This window comes from Plutella xylostella, chromosome 16 (genome assembly GCF_932276165.1).
Source record: "Plutella xylostella chromosome 16, ilPluXylo3.1, whole genome shotgun sequence".
Classification (NCBI taxonomy): domain Eukaryota; kingdom Metazoa; phylum Arthropoda; class Insecta; order Lepidoptera; family Plutellidae; genus Plutella; species Plutella xylostella.
In genome coordinates this window covers 8359847-8383572 of record NC_063996.1, presented here as the reverse complement: position 1 = coordinate 8383572, position 23726 = coordinate 8359847, and the positions used below count along the sequence as shown (strand labels likewise).

General features: G+C 39.4%; 1 protein-coding gene across 6 annotated transcripts in view; it reads right to left on the bottom strand.

Annotated features, from left to right (window-relative positions):
- LOC105380596 (myotubularin-related protein 4) overlaps window positions 1-23726 on the bottom strand; it is an 81354-nt gene that overhangs the window by 38832 nt on the left and 18796 nt on the right. The window contains exon 1 of one of the 6 annotated variants that reach the window (XM_048626448.1): window positions 9463-11003. The exons of 1 other annotated variant lie outside the window; for it this stretch is intronic. The gene's annotated coding sequence lies outside the window, so the exon portion shown is untranslated. Of the gene's footprint in view, window positions 1-9381; window positions 9401-9462; window positions 11004-23726 lie in introns of those variants that run through there. 4 more of the 6 variants (XM_048626450.1, XM_048626453.1, XM_048626451.1 and 1 more) reach the window with 4 other exon arrangements.

Below are 23726 nucleotides of genomic sequence, written 5' to 3'. Positions count from 1 at the left end.
CCTCTAACACGGAAACCCTTCGATTATTATGGTGTAGGGAAGCTCTTCGATACTTAAGATAAAGATAAAGATAAAATACACTTTATTGCACACAAACAGAAACAGTTTCACAAACATAGAAAAGAAAAATGGTACAATTGGCGGCCTTATTACTAAAAGTAATCTCTTCCAGACAACCACATTGAAAGGAAATATAAAGTATAAAGAAAGGGGTATCTTAATCTATGGTTAACTATGCATGTATATGTCATACGATCAAATTGAAGGTAGACAAAAACATGGAACACTATAATATGTTAAGATAATTTTAGTCATGTTTCATTGAAGATATGTTTTATCATTTGCACAGAGTGATGGATTGTGATTGAGAAATCTTAGAGGAAGCTGTTGCCCTACCGCCGGATGTAGACTGATGCAATGTTTAAGAGAACACAATGCTATTGTCTTATTGTATTAATGTAGCGGTTGTATCGATAGAAAAGGAAAAAAATACAACTAGGTCTTTATTTTGGAAAAAACAAAGACCTGTGTAACAATTGACAACGAGAAATATAGCTACTGTACTTTATTAGAAATGTTACTGTTGATGATAAACAATCATTAGAGTCAATATATCTACATCTGCAGTGTAATTTATTCTATTCTATTTTATTCTGGTAGGGGGCGAAGTTCCTGTACGTGGCTCTCTCGAGTGGAACCTTTGTACATATACCCTTGATTTCAGCTCAGCCAGCCTGGCTCCCGAGTAAACTGGAGTAGCAAGCCTGGGTGCTGCAATAGCTGAGAATAGCATCTGCAGTGTAATTAGAGTTACTTGTAGACGACGAAAATGTTGAAACAGGGTCGCGCTCACGTTACCAGCCTTAGACAGTGCAGAAACCCAAGATGCAAGTCCAGTTTGTGGTTTAGCAACGTGATATCTGCAGGCGTCTCGTTTCGCGTATCTTTCTACTATTGCGTTGTTGTCATTTGCTTCATGTGTATTGTCGGTGGAAAAGGCTACAAGATATTCAGCGATATTTTCACGTGGAATCATTCTTGGTATCAACAATACAATAGTCTGAATACGTACGAATTCATTCTTTGATCGCTCCGGTTCAAGGGCAAAAACAGAGTTCAAAGTATTTTAGGAATTTCGGTTATTTTATGCGATAAATGCGTAATTGGACTTCTTGGCAAGGATTTTCTCATAAAAGCCATGTTTGTTTAAATAATATAAGAACTCATCGCAAAATCTGACACTGGAGATCTCTAGGTGGTAGCTCCTAAGATGTTTCTCTTTTTACAATTTACAAAACTATTACTAAATTAAGGAAAAGCCAATATGAACCTACTACTGATATCAAAGAAGATGGTTCTAGATACGATGACGTGAGCGGAGGCACCATCAAATATTGTGCCAAGGTCTGTTTTGCCCAACTCGCATCATCAGTCGTGCCGACTATCACGTTTGTTCACATACTTCAATATATTTATGTATTTTTGGTAAGTAGGTATATGAGGCCACCGCGAATCCCCCGAACTCAGAGAAACTTTGAACAAAAGTTGATCAGGTCAGAGCTATGTAAGTAGTGTTGCAGTTGCACCTTTCGATTAACAATAAACTTTTTAGAAAATTATTAGAAAGAAGGAGAAAAATATATTTTAAATAAGTAATAACATTATTTAAAAGTTTATTATGTTAAGTTCATAAAGTACCTACATAGATAATATAAATAATATGAAAAAGGCTTCGCTATAGCAAGAGCTTATCTCATTTTATGCCGGTGTTACGAGTAACGACCCAGCCATAACCGTCAGCTATATTTAATAGCCAATAGAAAATGATAAAATAATACAAATCGACTTCATAATTTCTGTAAGTATATTTTTATTACCGTTCTGGACAAATTACTACTAAGGTACATAATAATGAAATTATGGCAAAGGCAATTAGTGGAACAGTGTAACTGTTGTATAGATTATTTAATACAACTAAGGACGACAATAAGGCCGCCCCCCGCCCCCCGCCCCCTATTTAAATGCAAACAACATAGCAAAACTAGCACGGTGCCAGACCGGTGAGACATTCAAATCCTACTAGATAGGTAATCAACGATAACAAATACTAAAACATAATTAGGAAGAATCACTGAAACCGGAAAAAAAACAAAGCAAATGCGGAAATGTTATCAGAAATGCAATGTCACATTGACAAAAGTCAAGATCAGATTGAAGGAGAAACGCGAAGATTTATGAACTGGAGCGAGGGCGAGATAAACTGGTGAACAATTTAACATAAGACCTTGCGAACAAAAGCACTTGTCTTCCCGTAACAGCTAAGCGTATGCGTAAACGTAAGGCTGGATATTTGCAACATAAAAGGCTTCCTGACTCATGACACAACTATGTGACATTCAGTTACTACAAAGACAATGAAGAAGAGGATACAAGAACAAGATGAATGGTTCGCTTCTGATGAGACCAATACGAATATAATGAGCTACCAACAGCTAGCCTTATGATTACTTATTATGTATAATATAAACATAAACATACAATAGTCCAATGCATGAGCATGTTACTATGCTGGTTTGAATCTTAAGAACAACAGTAGAGTACTACAGCGAAACAAAACAATATGTCCGTCAAACGATGTAGCGGCAAACTACCAGGAGAGCATAATGCACCAAGCGAACTGTTGGCTGCACTATTACCGATCATACTTTAACGTGCATCAGCCAATCACAGTGGTCCACGTACGACGCTCACAAACAAGTCATGTGAGTCCAGGCGCCATTACGACCCTGACCTTCACCCGTGTGAACGGAGCTCTGTAAACAACTATTTATGGTATGGATATGGAAATGCAATTCACTCTTTGGATATATGCAGCCCTGGTTAGCTTAATCCGGGTTGGATTCGAAGATACTGTAATAATGTATTTTACTTATCGAAATATTACCAAAAAACTATATTATGTGAAGGCGACTCAAGAAACAATAAAGCTATAATTAATATATAAATAGAATTACAATTTAAAGGAGAGAAGCCGTACATATCGGTGATAAATCAATGATTGCAAATAGCGATAGAGTAAATTCACACACATCAATCATAAACTAATTGGTTACTTCTGACGTGTGTGTGCTAGAGCAAATAATATCTGGGAATCACCATTTGCGTGTTCGTAACGTAATTCTGTAAATAAACAAATGTGTGCATGTGTTTATTTTCATCACATCACCTGCCTGGCGTTTTAAAATGCTAGTCTGTTTCAACCTTTTGTCATTATGTTTTTAGGTCGAGGCTGGCGCAAGGGAATCGCGTGGGTCCATGCGTTTAATAAAGCTACTTTTTGCACTGGGAGCAGCATTCATTATGCATAACATTAACGTATTTAAATCTGGCGTTATATGAAGTAGGAATTATTAAATAAGAGCTGAACAATAATCACAGTGAAATTGGTAGAAAATACTATCAGTTCACAATCGAGTGAGCTGTTAGAGTAAATCAGGCTCCTAGCAGCACCATAGCTTCGCATGTCAAGGGAGCGTGTTCCAAGGGGGCATGTATTTTGTATGGCTGAAACGCAGACCCATATTCAACGTGGAGTCGATGCGGGAATTAGTAGTTGTTTTTCATGTTTAAGTTATGCCTTACCTACATCAAGAAACGGAGTCAAGTTTACAGTTAGTAAATGATTACAGAGAATGAAATAAGTTTTCAAAACATTATGTGAGTCGAAGTCAAGCAAAAAGCCGTAAATGTAATAAAGAACAGAGTAGTTTCACTCATCGCAGTCAGCTCTACAGTGCCATGTAGGTATAAACATTACAATATGACATGTGACCTAAATTACGTCCAACATACTCTAAAAATGTCCGACGACTAGCAGCAACATAATATTAAACATTTTAGAGCCATCACCGCATTGCCAAATAATTTTGCAATGGCCTTGGATAAACACTTTCCACGTGACGTGGTAGTTGTGTATAGGTATAGTGGCTTCAATGTTCATTTGAATCCAATACAATACAAATTCATATTCATTAAAAATCAAACAAATGGTCTAACTAAATCATAGTGAGCCTCAATATATTTTGATAGCAGCAATAGCAAGCTACATTTAACCCACCATTGCACTCTGCTGCACAACGGATTCATTAAATAGACGCTAGACTTGCATAAATTCATCGTACATTTGTCAAGCATTCTCTTTCACTCGGGGTGATTTATCTGCAGTGTGTGATTGTGTATCCGTGTCTGTGTCTAGACGGTTTCCCTCGTGATCCTCTGCACCCATGCCAGACTCCCCAAGACTTTCACTTGGAATATTGGCTTGGTATCGACTGGTGATAAATTTGATACGGACGGAATCGTGTGTGAATGTCTATGTAATTTCAGAAAAGTTCTTTGTTTAGTTGTTCAAGGTATTTTTAGGTTATTGTCTCATATATGTTTTGTCAATCAGAAGAGCGCTATTTAGTGCTAATTCTATTTATATTTCATTATCCTGATTAAAAATAATTTAAATTCAACAACCTACATTTAGTAGCCTCGCCATAATGAATGTACATGTTAAGTCAACGGATTGCACCAACGTAATTGGTTACATAAATTTCAACGACCAATAAGCACGTGATATTAGAAATGTTCATGCCACAGCCAGCGCTGATGGCTGTTCCACAAATGATCCAAGCATTTCACAGCTATAAATCTTTTAGTCAGGATATAAATAAACCACGACAGATCTTAGGGCTTTGGTAAATGGGATAGCGATATCAGTTGAGATTTTCTGATTTATTGAATGCCTATTTTGAATCTACAGTTTGACAAATGCATAGTTATAGGCAACAAGCCAGAATAAGATCTAATACTATGTATGAAGGTTGGTATTGGAAAATGCTCAAAACCAAGAGAAATGCAGCTGGAATATTGATTTGCGTGTCCTATCGGTGCCGTGGTATCTTTGCGACAGATTTCTCTAACTTCTGTAAATCACACAACTATTTTACTATAATTTATATTAAACGGTTCGATTGACGCTGTAATTTACATGCATCCAGTTGTAAATATAATAAAACCGATAACTGCAATCTTTTAGGTTATCATTATGACAGCTAAGATTAAACATTTATCAAAATGACCTATCAATGAAGGCTATCTAGAATTAACACTTACTTTTAATTACGTTGACTAGTTATCTTCACGGGAAACGCTATCGGAGCTTGTTAGATCTAGTGAAATAACTGTAACTTCATCGTAAATATGTATGGCAAGTCTTACACCGCTGATTAAATATGCCCTAGACCGGCGAGGAGGAGGAAGTTGTAAATGAAGAAACTAATGAAGACTGAGACGCAGGTATGTACTAGAGCATTTCAGATCATGGACATTCAATTGGACCTTAGACATCAATTAACAAATTGATGAATTGTTAGTTGATGAAACAATACCTATACATACCATGGGTATTTTAACATGTGTAAACATTATCTTCCTTGTGTTGTTCATTTACAGAAATAAAATTATGTGGTGACACTTGGTTTTTTGCATACGTATCAATATCAATAAACATGTTATTGAATATGATATCAAATAGTACGGTCCAACAAATTTCCTTTCGACGAAAAAGTCTCAATTTTCAATTCTACCAAAACAAATATTAACCTTCAGTTGTATTAACGTTCTTGCTTGAGAAAATGTTATCTTTCTGTCAAATTAGATATATTATTTTATAAGGGGGCTTTATTACTAAGCCATACGGTCGTTTTTCTCGTGTCTTGACCATTGTTGTCTAAGCCATAGTTAACATTGACATTTATAGGTGCTACTTTCACAAAGCGTTTATTCAGTTTCCTAGGAGATTGTCAAGAATAAGTGGACCGATTAATGTAATTTATAGCACAAGTGCGAAATCGGTTAACTGAGATAAACTGTGCTATATCATTATAATATCAAAATTGCCATTGAAATGATAGTCGACAGTTAAACGATAAAAATTATGTCGTATATTCGTCACTATGATTGAATCACTTCAACTAAACGATTTAGATAAATAGGTAACCTATTTGAGTAAAGAATTATAAAATATTATTTATTCGAATGCTAAATTAACTTCAAAATTTCTTATACCGGCACATTTAAAGATACATCAGTATCTCTGTTGGGGTCTTAATTTTTTGTAATTGGCACTATAAGATAATACTTATGATAAGATAATTATAATTGACCTATCAAAATTTATCTTATCTCCCATTTTTCTACGCATTACTATTACAGCTACAATCCTCATTACGAAAATTGTTCGCATTAAAATGTTACTCAATTAATTCAGTATTTTCCGTAACATCTGTAGAATAACGAGCCAAATCTGAAAATTGGCGGCTCATTATCGGATCATACGGATTTTAAAAAAGCAGGTCGAGTGCCACACAACACAGTGCATACAAAGAGCCGTCCAATGCAGTTTGTGGGAATCTTAAAGAGCTCGCCAATCCAGCATGGATGCAGAGTGCACAGACAACACAGACATGGGAGTACGCTAACGATTTTCTACAGACAGCTGAGTTGTGGGCCTGCGCAGTGCGAGCCGAGACACGTGCGGCGCCTAATTGAGTTACCGCTGCATTTTGTGAACTTGAACATTGCGATGCTCTTGTATTTGTAGTACAGGTTCAGGTAGTCGACGTAGTTTCTTGGAAATGCGACTGTTATGGCGGAGCGGGAGAAAAATAAGCTTCATTTGTTCTGCTCTCATTTTTCAATTATGATATCGTTCTTTATTTTGTATTTAACATTATTAGTTACAGGTAGATGGGTCGGCATCAGACATTACAGGATTGATTTGACATTATACTCTTCCAATCAATATGGATATGAAAGGAAATTGTAAGACGGAAGCCAATAAAGAGGTGGGCGTGGACGAGATGTCACGGTTATTGCTTCTGAAATCAGTATGCATTGAACGTGAACCGGTCTGAGAAAAAGAGGAAAATATGCACGGTAATAATACTTGTTCTTATGCAAACAATCTGGTATAGCAATCAGCGTATCGACGTGCATCGGAATTCCACGCATTCCGCTATAATGCTTAACTTGACATGGTTTATGACATAATCGATAAGAAATATGAACTTGAAAACTGTGATTTCAATGCACAGATCTACCCTCCAGTACTAGACCATATTTTGCAAACATCTAATATTCTAAAGAATGGACTAATTTACTTAAAAGTCCAAAATTTAATAGAGATCGAAATCCTCAAGACCGTTTTCAACATAACCTACAAAAATCCGGCCGCCATTTGACAGGGAACCCCCATGTATTGAAGGATGACGTGGCAGGGGCGGGGGTGGAAGTGGAGCAATGTCACGGGTCGGAGGCGCATGCGCGCTGCCGCCAGGGCGCCACGTGGCCGGCGCCCGTTGTAACCTCTACCATCTGGGGCATCAATTTGGCAAAGATGTCCAGATTTGATGTTCTTGTGCCTTTTTTGGCCATTGAAGTCTACCAGAAATGACTTCAAAATTTTGCGACTGTCATCTTCTTTGGTATCGATTATTTTAGACCACTTTAAGATTTTCAAAATGTGGCAACGATTTCACTTAGTAATATGATTATTTAACCATTATATTGGATTAAAAAAATTATAATCATAGAAATCGTCACATCATATGTAAATGCAAAGATCAAGGGCTACAGTCGCAATCTGAAAGAAGCTGCCTCGAAGCGGTATCAAAGAACCGCGGGGTTGCAGATGTCACCGATGAGTGCCAAGGTGAGGGGCAATCAATAGCTACTAGCTGTCTCCTTGTCAATGCACCTGCAGCTATTATATATTTGTAGAGATAACTTTACAAGTTACGGCAGTTCATTCAGAAGTGCTTCTTGTTATCAGGATAAACTACTTTACTGGACATCTTGTTAATCTTTGTGATATGTGAATATTGATACTTAAAAGAAAAGACAAATCTAGAGGTCTGTTCGCTAACCATTTTCAAGTTTCAATGACAAGTTTCTAGATCTGGATGCTTTGTATCCAGATTAGGCTATAAATTAGTTACATCTGTCTACGAAGCCCTGCGTAGGCAATATAGAACAGCCAGACAACCCAGTTTTTATTCGAAATCGATAAAGTAGAAAACAGTGAAACTTTACAAGTAGGTGTCAACAATCTAGTCGCTCTAGTTACACAACAGAGCCATTCGTTCGACTAGGACCCTGTGGTGCTCTTTCTAATTGAATTATGACAGTTAGCGTGTCGCCGACACCACGACCATTGGGGGTAAACGAACCTTGATATGTGTGTTGAAATTACTTTGACACGGTATCATTTACTAACTGTCTCGCCGTAGTTGAGGCACCTCTTTTTTATTAAGTACTTATGTAGATAACGATTTGACTATTTGAGTAAAACTTATCGGGGTTTCAATCTAAGATAGCAAGAATGCTATCGTAAACATTAATCTATAAGATACTAAGTGCTACTAGGAAATCAGAAAATTGGAAACTGTCATAGGGGCCACGCCTACGATCTCGCACTCCCGTAGTATTTGTAGTAGAAGCCGAAATGGTTTTTACGGCTTAGGCAATAAGAGTGGCGCCTGGAGGAATTTGTCAAGTTGCAGCCATGTTGCACTTTGAGACCGCACTGCACACACGCACAGCTACACATGTGTGTGTTCCTGGTACAACGCAGTATTCACCCGCCATTTTCTGTTTGCCAAATACCGGTTTACTTCTGCAGTTCTTTAACATTTTTTCTCCCTATCTTTCTGTCTACGATAAGATTTCACGCTTGAGATTTCTTCTTAAACTTACAGAGTTGCTTAATGCTTGAGTGGAGCTATTGCTCTACACTATTGTATAAGACAAGTGAGTAGTTAGACAGACTTTGATCAGCCAGCGATTCATTGAGCAGCCTTAAGTGATTACTTGATTAGCCAATGTTTTGTTCTCTGTTGACCTCGTCCGACGAAATCGGTCTGAACACAAAGACACGAAGAATTCTAAGACCGATTCAATTCCAAGAAGCGTCTTCGGTTTCGTCATGAGTAGTGAGTGACTCGGAAACGAGTGTCAAAACACGTGATCGTGCTGGGGATACCACAGCATTATTTATAAACAATATCGTATCTCATTCAGTCGAATCAATTGAAAGTAAAAACGTGAATACTGAGCACTTGATACCGACGGACAGGCGACGCAATGTTGTGTGTGAAGCGCGGCATAATGTGGGTGCCACGACCATCGTAAGCTAATTCTTACAAGAACAAGGCAATGACTTGAAATTTCCGCAGAAAACATCGTTTGTATCGTATAATTTTGTCACAAGATGCTTAAATTCACCTGACTGCATACCTAAACAGTTAAACTAGACGTAATGTCAGCCAGCACCGTATTATTATGAAGCCATGTGGCCCGCACGTCGGGCGGCGCGGCGACCGCCACAGCCACACTACAAATTCCAATGCGAACCTTCACAAACGATTTCACAGGCGACACTTCACAATATAATCCACTTGTGCTTGTCAGAAACTTCGCAGAACCACAAATATTCGAACTTGATGTTGAAAAGAGCGCGGAGGTGCTGTATATCCATATTATGGGGGGAGGGGAGCGGAGTCGCATGGGGCATGCGACCGGAGCGCGCGAATGCTGCGAGGCAACTGGCGACGCCGGGGCGGGGGGAGGGGCGCGGGGCTGTCTGTACCGCGTCTCACAGGGTACGGGCCTCGTGAATGTTGCAACGTCACGGCGCGCGTGCGCACTGGCGCTCGTCTAGCGCACCCGACGACGTCAAAAAACCCACCACCGGAGGCCGGCGGTTTTCAGACAAAACCATTCAGCTTGCACGCCGTTTTCGAATTGCAATTAACTGGAGGACGCGATGCGTTGCGATTGAACGTTTTTAGATGAGCTCGGTGTTTTCTGCGTTTTGTTTTTGCTTCGAGTCTGCATTGTTATGTGTGACACAGCTGAATAAGCAGCTAAATAATTAATAATACTATTGAAATGAGAATAAATAAACAAACGGAGGTGAACGTCCAAATGGATTGTTTGCTGCTCGAATAAGAGCGAAATAATATTGAATGACATTACCATATCAATTGATTGGCAATGTTTAAAAACTTTGAGAAATTGATATGATATGATGGAATATTCGTATAAAACGTACAGTTGTATAAACAATCAATATGAAGTCGATGAACCACGAATAAGACATGCTCCAAATCGTGAAGTCCTCAAATGGAAGCGTGAAATTTTAAAATGATTAAATAATTAATTAGTCACAACTGCCTGTTAACATTAATGCCACTGTTTCGGTCTGGGTTCGTTAAAACTAAACATGTAAGTAATACCTATATACATAGAAAACTGAAGGCATAAATTAATTCGTGCTAAGCATTAAAAATCACAGTACACGAAATTCCGTTGACGACAGAGAAAGCAACGGACCTTACCGTTCCATTTTCGGTTTAATCAGCATCGTTGTAAGTCGGATTTCGTTTGTCGACATTCTGTACGTAATAGTTAAACTCCTTATCGAAGGTTGTGCAGCTCACGCAGTGGCTGGGGGGTCACTCTATACAACGAAAAATTATTTTTCGAAGCACTGCTGCGAGCCACGACTCTATCTCATATAAAACGTGCGGATTGTTCGACTGCTCTCATTCGTTCGTTTTTCGTCAGTATAGAGCAACCCCCCTGACACGTGGTGCAGTCGCTATGGTGACTTGGCTAACCAATAAAACAACGATTGCAAAATTCCACCAACCTATCGATAAGACGCATCGGAAATTGATTCCAATGCTGTTGGAATAGAATCTAATAGTACAGCAGTAGTGTTTGAATGTTCCGATAATAATAATAATGTGAGGAATACTAAAAAACATTATGTAAATATAGGTAAAACGTGAGGTAATAGTAAAGAAGAAATCGTGCAAGTCCCTTGTGTCGTATGGAATAAGTTATTAGTTTTAAAAGTAGGTAATTGTTAGTTTTATCATGATTAATTGACTATATACCGGTACCGGGGAAAGCTTGTTGAGTCAGCAATTACCTGCGAACAAAAACGCAAAGGTTAGGATGATTACTTAACACACTTTATAACTAATAAAACAATTATGTACATAATATAACTCTCTATGAAATGTACAATACCGCAACATAGTGTTGGAAATAAAATTGGCCAAGATGTTTGTGTATCATGTACTTAAAAGTAAGCAAGTTAAGGGTTTTGGTGATTTATGTTTTTTTATGTATTAAACAAAATACAACAAAAGAAATATCTAATTGATGTACGAAAGCGAAATAAGAATACATAATGAAAATAATCCAGAAAGAGGGAAAGCCAGTGTGTGGGAAGTTTTATTTATCACGCAGTTTGATTCAGACTTTTATTTCTTTGCAGAACACATACTTTCAGCAAAAGCTCAAGGAAAATCTATTTCAAGATTTTGCAGATGCAAAAGCAAGGACGGCTGGCCTCCTTGTCATGAAAATACAAATGTTATGAGTATAAACTCGAATAAAATACGAAGATTTGAATTTTATGAAAGAAAAGTTTTATGAGTTTCTATTGCAAGAAAAATCACGAAAAACATCAAGATATCTTTAAAATTATGGTTGACGTTACGGTTTTCTGGAAATGCATAAGAAGCAGCAAAAAATGAAAATTTCTACTAACTTGGAAGCATTTTATATTTTTTACAATCTGCTGGCCGAGGATGAACTAAACTTAGAACTGGTTTATTCGACATAGGTAAATCTCTATCTTCAGCAGCAGGACTCGGCTAACTGGATTAAGTGGAAAAGCTTGTATCAGAGAATTTACTGAAGAAAGGAATGGCTTTCTCAAATAAAGCGAGATAGTTTATTTTACACTTCTCTCCAAGACGGTATAGTGGCTCAAGGAGCAGAGTTAATTGATTTTAGGCACACACACACACGCACTCACGCCTTGTACTATACATGTACTCCCTTGCGGGGTAGGCAGAGGTGCATTGCTGCACCCACTTTTCGCCAGAGTGTTATGTTAGTCCCAATGTAATAGGGGGCGGGCGGGCCTATTGCCATTTTACGGGCACATCCAAGACCCGAGAACAAATATCTGTGTTTAAACAAATATCTGCCCCAGCCGGGAATCGAACCCGGGACCATCGGCTCAGTAGTCAGGGTCACTAACCACTACGCCATTCGTGTTTTTAGACGTTGTAATTTTTTATTCTGATGTGTTTTATATCCTAAAAGAAATGCTGAAATAATTCTGGACCATGTCACCGTACAAGCACTTATGATAGTGATGGTGAACGATACCCCGGTCCCGGTCCTTAGCCATATTTTTATCAAAATCCTAGGTTTAGCCTATTAAAAGTTATGCGACTTTTTTGCGTTGAATATCGGGGAAGCTAGTGTTTCCACCAGGGCGGCATGGCGGCTTGTAGTTTTGCAGTCTCGCAGCAGCGGTAGGTGGGTAGTAAATCTATTATCTGGTTTGTTTGCCGGCGGTATATCAGTGGCCCCACACTGCGGCCCACACTACACTGTGATTGTGGCCAGCAAACCGTGCTAGTAACGTCTGCTACAGACCAATCTTATATTTGAGACGGTCGGCCCAGAAGATTTAGGATTTAGGAAAATTTCTTTGCATTGATTGACACATGTTTTCTATTTATATCAACACAGTATTTATCATAGGTTGAACACCACTCCCACTTTCAGTACCAATGTCAGTTGCAGCTACCGTTTTTAAAGTAATAGTTGCGTTTTAATTTAGGTAATTATCTTCTACTACCAAATTGCGCTATTTAGCAATAAAACCGTCCAACCAGAAATATTTATTCATAATTATATAAATTAGTATCGGTAATACACGAACAGTCTCTGGAAACAAAGCATAAGTTTTAAAAGTATTGCATAGATCCTGTAAACGCAAACTTATTAACATATTCCTAGTGAAGTAACGACTAAATCACCAATTTACCAACTGTAAGCGGGTCTATTTCTCCTCAGCCTGTAATCGACCACCCCTGGACTTAGGGTTCTCCCAAAGAGTGCCACATCACTTTATTCTCGGCTTTCCTCATCAACCCTCTACCGGTTACATATCTACGACGGTCTTTTGATAAAATTCAGTGTCGTGCATCGGTTGTGATATTCTGAAGCGCTGTTAAATGTACTTACTTCAATATTGCAGACATCGTCATTAAGCTAGTCTTTTCCGTTTATAAGTAATTTGGTGCAATTGTCTCTGTTCTTTTTCTTTGCTCGTGTGTGTACTAAATATGAATGACATGTATCTGTGGAGGACTGTACGGCCAGACCGCGCTCCAGACACCCAATCTGGCGAATCTATATCGCCCACTCGCCGCCGCCGACAGCTATTCAAATGTCCCACTTTATTACTTACTACTAGGGGTTAGACAACCGCTTATTGCAGATTTCTGCCTTTCACTGCTGGGGATTGGGGCCCCAGCTGGATATGTTTTAATTAAAGGAAAGGATTTAGTTTTTAATGGATCGGAACTTCTAGAGGTGTCAACTAATTTAAAGGCGACGTTAGTTTTAAATTAATTTTTGAGGCTCAAATAGCGCAGTGAATAAGACTTGTGGCACCAAAAAGTAATGCCAGAAGAACATTGTAATCATATAGAAAAATATATAAATGCATTTATTGCTAACAGTGTTGTCGTCATAAATATGATTATGATCATATTTATGACGAAGGAATTTAGGAATGAAGTTATTTATTATGATAAATAACTTCATTCCTGTAATACAAAAGAATTTACAGCTTTTATTAACAATACAAATTTGAATAATAGCCTCATTTGATAGCATTACCATAGCACATACATATTTCACCGCAGTAATTAACATAGCTGCTACAACACTCTGTACAATCATTGCAAATTCCGAAGTTAGCTACGGAATTATTCTCTCCTAGGACGTTAAATACCATTACCATATCTAATTCTTTTACAGCTGTAACAGCAATTACGTTTGCTTTCTTAATTAATTGTGGGGTTAAATTGACTATGCATTAATCCATGATGAGATTCTTTCACCATGTATTCTCCTTTGTGAAATTGTAAAATTTTACGCCGAATGAACAACATTTCATTTCATGGTGTCAGTCCAAATTACATAAAAAAAGTTTGGCTGCTTTGTCGTGAAAAACATCAATCCATACCTAAATTTTCACGCTTATAAGTGGAAGTCTATGGTAACGACGAAGAATCTATAATACCTACTTCTTCATATTTGCCTTCTGTAACTTCACAATGATTAGTGAATATGAGTATTTTTCTAGTGACGTCACAGTTTAGGCAGGCCCAGGGGTCACTCTATGCTGACGAAAAACGAACCAACGAGAGCCTGTCGTGCGTTAATACACCGCGCACCGTGCCGATTACAAACGACATAGAGCCGTGAGGTGACCCCTCTCTGGTCATGTCCAGGTGGGGCTTCCTTCGGCGCCGCACTTCTCTTCACATGGCTTAGCACGCTTCTGTTCGACAGACAACCGTTTAACGTTTATGCACTTACCGCCGTCCCCTCTAAGCACTGTAACATGAGTATTAGCAAAACTAAGGGCCTGTTTCACATCATTATCAAAACTCATCACGTCCCCACAGCTGGGGCACGCGCACGGGTCTCCAATGAAGGAAGGGTTTTAGGCCTGGTCCACTACGCGGGCACTGTGCGGGTTGGTGGTAGTGAAGCAAGCTTGTGCTGCGACTGTCAGATGTTTTCAAGCTGCCCGAAGGCCTTTGAATATACCTAGTGGTACCAGATGAGTTGGGTAACGCACCCTCTTCTCCCTACAGAGATGCCGGTTCACTCCCCGACCGCTTAATGCACCAATTTGTTCTTCATAGTTTACATAAACAATTAGAATTTAGACTGCGAACATACTAGAGTATTCCCGGAAAAAACTCAGAGATGAAAACATTCCTTATTTCAGTCAAAATACTCTTTGAAAGTTGTCAAAGAATAGCCATCGATCACCATAGCAGCAAGTGCTTTCTAAAGATCAGAGGTCGCGTCTAATTGCACAGGAAGACTTCCCTTCACATCCCATTGAAGATGTCCAGCAATCTGTTTGCTTTCACTTGTTAGTAGAAAGGACTAATTGTGCTGCGCAATCTTGTCCGTCTTAAGTAGGTAGTGCTTTACAGATGCATTCCTTTCTATATCGTTTGTGTTTATAAATATTGAGTTTATAAGATAGCTTCTTATTTGAGACCTAAATGCCCATTAAGGGTCGGCAATAGGGAATCGAGGGTTGGCATTGTCATAGAATTATGTAGTAAATGATGCTCTACAGCCTTGAAAAAAATCACACAGGTAGCTGAAGAGTCTAGCTAGGTGCTGAATGATTCGAATTCAAGTAAATGATTATGGATAACTGTAAATAAAATTCAGAATATGACGAAAAACCAGAAAATCACACTCCCGTATTGTAACAACTGTGTCGTAATTATTAAGAATATTCATATGATTTTTATCATATTATAAAGTTAAAGGCTTGGACTAGGCGCTAAATACCTTGTTTTTTAATAAACACAAACTTATTTTGTGTAAATTAATCCCAAACTTGAGCAATTTTTTTCCCTCAAATCTTCATACAAATATCTATGGCGGCTTTCTGTGTTATAAAATCATAAACACAAGTGACGTTTGACTCAGTTGGCCGCTGGCCTCCAAAGAAGGGTCACGTCGGTTTAGGCAGCACTGACAGCTCGCGATCTTATCGTGTACAGATACAAAATCACTGCACATTGGTTGTCATTGCACTTTTTCAACTTTTATGACACCAACATAATTTGATTTGAAATTGAGGAAGCATAATTCTTCCAGTATATTCAATACTGTTAAAACCAGAAAGAAAAGGTGACACAAAAAGTAAACTCATTTGTGAAATAGGTTTGTTTTACCATAAATCATTAATACAACTTGAAAACATGAGGATTCATATCGATAACAAACAAATTAAATCAGAAAATACAAGAACACGACTCCATATTCAAATCAACTCCCTCCTTCCTTGACAATGACATTCACATCTCCTTTTTGACGTTTCCCGCCATGGCTTATCTGCCGACCACAGAGTACGTCGTCGCGGTGTAAATACTATTGCTTCCTGTTATTATTCTGAGGTTCGGAGTTATATTTGTAACACGGCCTTTCCTGATGGCGTGACGTCCTCGACCGCAACGTCTTCTCAAAGTCTTCAACACCACGCTCTAGGCAATCCAAAACTCAGCACTTCAAAATCTGTAAACAATTGATGTGATTAGAAGGGTATTTTTTGCATTTTGTTCTAATTGGGCAGAGGCACACGAGTCGGCTTGCCACCCTAACCACTGGCAGAGGCACACGAGTCGGCTTGCCACCCTAACCACTGGCAGAGGCACACGAGTCGGCTTGCCACCCTAACCACAGGCAGAGGCACTCGAGTCGGCTTGCCACCCTAACCACTGGCAGAGGCACACGAGTCGGCTTGCCACCCTAACCACAGGCAGAGGCACACGAGTCGGCTTGCCACCCTAACCACTGGCAGAGGCACACGAGTCGGCTTGCCAACATCACCACTGGCAGAGGCACACGAGTCGGCTTGCCAACATCACCACTAGCAGAGGCACACGAGTCGGCTTGCTAACCTAACCACTGGCAGAGGCACACGAGTCGGCTTGCCAACATCACCACTAGCAGAGGCACACGAGTCGGCTTGCTAACCTAACCACTGGCAGAGGCACACGAGTCGGCTTGCCACCCTAACCACAGGCAGAGGCACACGAGTCGGCTTGCCAACATCACCACTAGCAGAGGCACACGAGTCGGCTTGCTAACCTAACCACTGGCAGAGGCACACGAGTCGGCTTGCCAACCTCACCACTGGCAGAGGCACACGAGTCGGCTTGCCAACAACTTGGGCAGAGGCACACGAGTCGGCATAACCCTGAACGAGAGATAAATCGGCACACAAATAAAAAGTAAAAATTCAGCACCGGCAGAGGCACACGAGTCGGCTTGCCAACAACTTGGGCAGAGGCACACGAGTCGGCATAACCCTGAACAAGAGATAAATTGGCATACAAATAAATAGTAAAAATTCAGCACTGGCAGAGGCACACGAGTCGGCTTGCCAACAACATGGGCAGAGGCACACGAGTCGGCATAACCCGAACAGAGAGATAAATTGGCACACAAACTAACAACAAAAAAATAATTGTTAATACCTTTGTTAGCATTCAAACAAATAAATAATAAAAAAAAAGTTATGAATGAAAGTCAAAGCCACTCATCGCATTTCTGCGTGAGATCCCGTCGAGAGCGGTTTGAAGTACTTGTGAATGCCCCTCGATGCATCTTCCACGTCAGCCGTCTATGGCCAACGGTAGCGCGCATCAAGCGCACACAGCATGCGTGCTGTGCACCCGCGTCAGGCGGTTGCCTGCGCGGCCACCAGACCGCAGCGCGCATACAGCGCAGACAGCAGCGCGCATACAGCGCAGACAGCAGCGCGCAGACAGCGCAGACAGCAGCGCAGGCCGCAGACCGCAGCGCGCAGACAGCAGCGCGCATACAGCGCACACAGCAGCGCGCATACAGCGCAGACAGCAGCGCGCAGACAGCGCAGACAGCAGCGCAGGCCGCAGACCGCAGCGCGCAGACAGCAGCGCGCATACAGCGCACACAGCAGCGCGCATACAGCGCAGACAGCAGCGCGCAGACAGCGCAGACAGCAGCGCAGGCCGCAGACCGCAGCGCGCAGACAGCAGCGCGCATACAGCGCACACAGCAGCGCGCATACAGCGCAGACAGCAGCGCGCAGACAGCAGCGCAGGCCGCAGACCGCAGCGCGCAGACAGCAGCGCGCATACAGCGCACACAGCAGCGCGCATACAGCGCAGACAGCAGCGCGCATACAGCGCAGACAGCAGCGCGCAGACAGCGCAGACAGCAGCGCGCAGACAGCGCAGACAGCAGCGCAGGCCGCAGGCCGCAGCGCGCAGACAGCAGCGCGCAAACAGCGCACACAGCAGCGCGCATACAGCGCAGACAGCAGCGCGCATACAGCGCAGACAGCAGCGCGCATACAGCGCACACAGCAGCGTAGGCCGCAGACCGCAGCGCGCAGGCAGCAGCGCGCAAACAGCAGCGCGCATTCAGCGCAGGCCGCAGACCACAGCGCAGGCCGCAGACCGCAGCGCGCAGGCAGCAGCGCATACAGCGCACACAGCAGCGCGCATACAGCTCACACAGCAGCGCAGGCCGCAGACAGCAGCGCGCATTCAGCGCAGACAGCAGCGCGCAAACAGCGCAGACAGCAGCGCAGGCCGCAGAACGCAACGCGCATACAGCGCAGGCCGCAGCGCGCATTCAGCGCCGAATGCTTGGAGGTACTGCATCAGCACCATCTGGTTGCAATCCAGCTCGGTCAGTCTGACCGGTGTAGAAGCTGGCTTCATTGAGATTCTCATTCTAAAGCTGCACTCATCCAGTCAAGTCTGCTTAACAAAAAAAACATCAAATATGAGTAAAAATTCATATCCTGCATTAGCTTTAACCTCAAGTGGTGCCAATTGAAGGTAAACTTTTTATTGACCTCATTTACATTCTGTTCGGCCACTCCTGTAATAAAATTAAACCATTCCTATCATACCATTCGGCCACTCCTTTAATAGGGTCTCACACACCTACACATGGGGATCAGAACCAATCTCAACTGCTTTCATAGGTTAGGTTATGAAACATAAGAAGCAATAAGTACTTACTGAGTACTGAGTAACTGTACCACATTATTTCAGGTTTACCTATCTCAATACATCTATATACAATGACATGGAGTGATGGTTGGTGCTACATGTAAGAAACTACTCAAGCTGATGGCAAAATTATTATCCTTTCACACTGTCACTTACCATCTCAAACTTAGATTAACAATATACAGATGGTGTGCCACATACATACAAAAGCAAAGTTTTCTGCATTTTGTTTACTGTCAAACCGTTTTAATTTAAACCTACTACACCTCTGAGCTAACAAAGTCACTAACTAAACTTACTTAAAATAAAAGCTCAGCGGTAGAAGTGGGATGTTATTTTTTTTAATTGACATTTCTTTTGCACTGACACTCCATCTAGTTTGTGTATTCAAATATTGTTGCTCAACTGTTGAATTCATCTTTGCTTTCATATAAAATAATTTCAAAATAAATGTTAATTGATATCTGAACTATTGAAATAACTGAAACTGGTAGCAACATAATGCATATTCCCTGTGAGCACGGGCAACAGTGGCGTGATGCAATCACTTCCTAATTCAAATCTTACCACGATAAATAGTACCAAGAACATACTTACAGGAATAATATCAAACTACCTGTTACTTCTTTTCACAACACCAATGTACTTACGTACCGGCTTTATACAACAAGAACTCATAAACTCACCGCCTAGGGGACAGAAAATTTATAAAATAAAGTGTGCAGAATACCAATATTTCTGTATTTTTCTGATTTAACTTGTATTGTATGAAAAACATAGGCAGAAGCGGAAAATAGCGCGTGGAAAGAATCCAACTTCTGATGTTAAAACCAGAAAGAAAAGGTGACACAAAAAGTAAACTCATTTGTGAAATAGGTTTGTTTTACCATAAATCATTAATACAACTTGAAAACATGAGGATTCATATCGATAACAAACAAATTAAATCAGAAAATACAAGAACACGACTCCATATTCAAATCAACTCCCTCCTTCCTTGACAATGACATTCACATCTCCTTTTTGACGTTTCCCGCCATGGCTTATCTGCCGACCACAGAGTACGTCGTCGCGGTGTAAATACTATTGCTTCCTGTTATTATTCTGAGGTTCGGAGTTATATTTGTAACAATACATTAAATTAAATTAGATAGTGTGCAATATTCTCGTGACATTACAGTCTCGTAAAGGTCTGATGAGGAGCTGGAATATAGCGAATGGATCTAAGTGATGACAATACGCACGAACATTAGGTTAGGGATCAAAAATACAGTCTCTTGGTGCTGGTTGAGGTATGGTCTCGTGAGGATCTGATGAGGGCAGTAACACGGTGGTGGCTCAATTTTATTTCAAAGATGTTAATAGCTAAAAGCATCGAGTTTAGGCTATTAAGTATGTTTTTCAGAGAGAGAGAAAGAGATTTTATTTTTCCTCTGGATGTGTTAGGTTTACTGGGTTTACTAAGTTCATTCTGTTAATGGCATCAAGTTGTTATGTGTTCATAAGTAATAATTATTTATTAACAAAATGCTGTTGGTTCTCCACGAAAATGTAAAAATAAAAATAAAATAAATAAAAATAAATTCGTAACGTAAAATTGTCAATGACGGAATTTCTTCTATAGACAGTAGCCACAAAAAAAACAAACGATAGATGGCGTGATTTGAAGATAAAGATACATTTATTCGACACATAGACAGCAACAACAAAAAAAATACAGATTTAAAGAAAAGAAACACATACTTATACAAAACAACAAAGAAAAAAAAGGATACACATCAAAAAAACTGGAAAAAATATAAGCCCCAATTTACTTGTGTGGGACAGGGAGTACCATAATATTTCTTTTGGGGTACTCCCCATCTATGCGAAATATCAGCTTGATATCTTTACCCGTTTCTGAGAAATAAAAATACTAATAGCACTGGTCATGACAAAATTTGCACGAAGGTATTAAAATATGTAGCAGAAGTCATATCGCCTGTTTTAAGCTATCTTATAAACCTTTCTATCGAGAAGGGGATATTCCCAGAAAAACTTAAAATTTCTATTATTAAGCCAGTATTTAAGAAGAGTGATCGGAAAAACATGAATTTCTATAGACCAGTTGCGTTAATACCTATACTCTCAAAAGTTTTTGAAAAAGTAATTTATAGGAACCTAAACCAATACTTTGAGAAAAAGAATTTATTTACTGAAGAACAGAAGGGCTTTAGACAAAATATGACAATTGACCTAGCTATATATGATTTTCTGGTAAAAGTAGTAACGAATTTAGATAAGAAAATCCCAGTGACGGCCATGTATATGGATATGACCAAAGCATTCGACTTTGTTGACCACAATATACTAATGAAAAAGCTTTATATGTATGGCATCCGAGGTAATGCACATGAACTCATTAAAAGCTATCTGAACAACAGACAACAACTAACGTAGGTCTCAAAAATATGTCATAAAACTAAAACAGAAATTCATTATTCTTCACAACCTAGAACAGTGCAATATGGTGTACCGCAAGGTAGTGTATTAGGGCCATTACTGTTCCTCATTTATATAAATGATCTGCCTAAATCAGTGTCACATCCTATGGTCCTATTTGCGGATGACAGCACCTTGATTGCTGAATGTCAAAACCCAAACAACTATGAAACTGAAATAAATAACTCTCTGCGAACTATTATCGATTGGCTTGAACATAATAATCTTGTTATCAATCTTAGTAAAACACATATTATGACATTTACCAACAATTACAATAAAATACATAAGAAACTTGACATTCAATATAATAATGAAAAAATTAACGAAGTAAATGAAACAAAATTCTTAGGACTAAACATTGACGCTCATTTAACATGGAAGCCACAGATAGAACAAATTTGCAAAAAAGTTAGTCAGTTTTCCTATGCTCTATACATGCTTGCTAAAATAGCCAGTCTATCTGCCCTATTAGCAGTATATCATGCATTTGTGGCCTCTACACTAAGATATGGCATAATATTCTGGGGAAACTCGACTCACAAAGAGATAGCATTTAAAGCGCAGAAACGTTGCATAAGGGCAATATGTAAACTAAAGCAAACAGACAGCTGTGTGCCACACTTTAAAAAATATAATGTGTTGACCCTACCATCACTTTATATCTTTGAAACTGCCGTATTCGTTAGGTCTAACTTAAACATGTTCAATAAACTTAAAAGTAAAAGAGACACTAAATTGTGTGCTCCGGTCCGCTCAACCACCCTGTTTAGCAAGAGCATATTTGGTATGGCTCCGAAAATATATAATAAGCTACCTAAATGCATTAGAAATATAGATAATACACATTTGTACAAACTAACATTAAGGAAATTACTAATAGGCAAATGCTACTATAGTTTGCAAGAGTTCCTAGACGATAATTTTGACTAGAAATAATATAATATATAATTAATAATATTAAATTTGATGATCTTAATTTTATACTGATAGTGACATAATTGTAATTAGATAATAATATTTGCATGCCTGCATGGTAGAATATAGTGATTTATTTTTAATTTATTGACATTTTAATGTAACATCTTATGTAACACCTATATTCATGCAAATAAACAATACTTTACTTTACTTACTTTACTTTAAAAGAAAAAGGGCGGTGACAGACAGTCAGTCAGACAGACGGACAACAAAGAGATCCTATAACGGTTGCTTTTTTTCTTTTGACGTTCGAAACCCTAAAATTAAGTAAAAATATTATGCTGCTACCAAAAAATGTACTTACAGGTATTGAAAAAGCGGTATATAGTACTAAACAAATTATAAACAAACAAAAAACCCGACTGCACGCTAAAAAGATGAAAACAAGTCCCAATGTTAATTGAAAGTATCGCAGGCGGGGACCAGCAGAGGGTTCACCATTTAGCTGAATGTTACTTAGAAAAGGGCCTTGAGTGGCGGTCAAGTTGGTCCCCGCCTGCGATACTTTCCATTAACATTGGGACTTGTTTTCATGTTTTTAGCGTACAGTCGGGTTATTCGTTTGTTTATAATTGTATTTTTTTATTTGTAACTTTTTAGTTGTTTTTATTTTATGAAATTTTACGTCAGTAGTTCATGATCATTTTTTATTTCAATAATTTTGGTGTTGTTATTTAAATACCTTCAATATGCATATTTTTGTAATGTGAAAATCAAGCCCTTTCATTCGATACCTTACACGGCAAAGTTGAATTATTATTTTTTCGATCATCACGTTATGTCCTCTAGAGGGCGCTATGTAAATTTTAATGGTACGTCACATAGCCTATAACCATCGCGCCATCAATACGCTTCTAACAATACCTCATACATCAAAATCTATCAAGCCGTTTAGGCTACAGGAGGGAACAAAGAAACAGACAAACATACATACATACAATCAAAAAACATTACCCTCCTCCTTCGGCAGTCGGGTAAAAAGGAGTAAGACAGGGGGTCATTCTGAACTTTTGCTCTACGAGTTTTGGAAATTAACAAAAAAAAACCTTTTTCATAGAAACTTTGTTGGACATGGGACTTTTTACCATGGAAAACGAATATTTTTTTCGCCAATTTGCAAATCTCGTAGAACAAAAGTTGTTCAGAATGACCCCTTGAGTCATCCTCTTTTGGCTTAGTATAGCCCTTTTGCGACACTATGTATTTACTTTGCTTTGTCGTCGGGGTTCAGTTGGCTGGAGAATGCCCGAAACTTATTATCTACACTTTAATACTTGTAGTTACCTTTCTACAAGTAAATACCACATTTGTTTGAGAAAGCTAATCGGGTTCCGAGTATAGAGTAAAGTGGCACCCCTATTAATTTCTACTCTTTCCTGGTGCCTACCAGTGTAAGTAAGAATTATACTTACTTACCCTAAAATCACCCAAAATGTACTTGAACATAATTGTCAATAAAGTTAGCGAGTAAAAGTTTATCGACCCACTGTGCAAACTTACATG